Source organism: Octopus bimaculoides, chromosome 24 (genome assembly GCF_001194135.2).
Source record: "Octopus bimaculoides isolate UCB-OBI-ISO-001 chromosome 24, ASM119413v2, whole genome shotgun sequence".
NCBI classification, from domain to species: Eukaryota; Metazoa; Mollusca; class Cephalopoda; order Octopoda; family Octopodidae; genus Octopus; species Octopus bimaculoides.
Window position 1 is genome coordinate 17925026 of NC_069004.1, and position 924 is coordinate 17925949.

A 924-nucleotide genomic window follows, 5' to 3' on the forward strand; every position below is an offset into this window, starting at 1 on the left:
TATATATATATATATATATATATATATATATATATGTTCATTATGAGGATATTTAGACCTCTTATAGGGATAGTTTTATCCAAGATACCCTGGTTTAATATATTTTGAAGAGATATTTCTTCAATGAATATATTATAAAAGATAAATATTAAGTTTGAAAATAGAGAGATTCAATGGATATAAATTAATTTATTAATTATTTAACATTGCCAACAATTGTTTCACTTCGCACCCAATTCAAATTCCACAACTTATATAATAATATAAGTTTGTATGTTGAGTATCCTTGGTGGAAGATCTTCAGTGCAAAATGAACCTCACAGAGTTTACATTTTGATCAGTTGAAATACTCCAACAAACTAATCAGATGAAAGCATGCTTGTTGTGTGTGTGTGTGGGGGGGGGCTGTGCACATGCACTAATATTTTATTTTTTATTTAAATACAATAATAATAATAATAATAATGAATTAAAATATATAAGAGTAAAAATAAAGGATAGAAATAAAGATTAATCATAAATAATGAAAATAATGAAATATATTAATAATAAGAATAAATAAAAGAAAATGGATGTCGATGGTCCATTTTGTTTTATGTGTGAGTGTATATTCGTGTGTTTATATGTGTGCTCATATGTATATATACGTATGCTTTCTGCTTAAGTTAATTTATGTGTACGTATGTGTAAATGTGTGTCGGCATAAGGTTACTGAATACAAGTGTGGATGTCATCATTCATGCATGATTGTGTGTGTGTTTGTGTGTGTGTGTGTGTGAACGTTTATAGATCCTTACTGCTTAAGTTGGTTTATTAGAGCGTAAGCGTGTATGTATATTAGAAAAAGGTTATCGAATATTTCTATAACTATATATGGATATTCATAGCCCATTTCAGTTTATGTATGATTGCTTATGTCTGTGT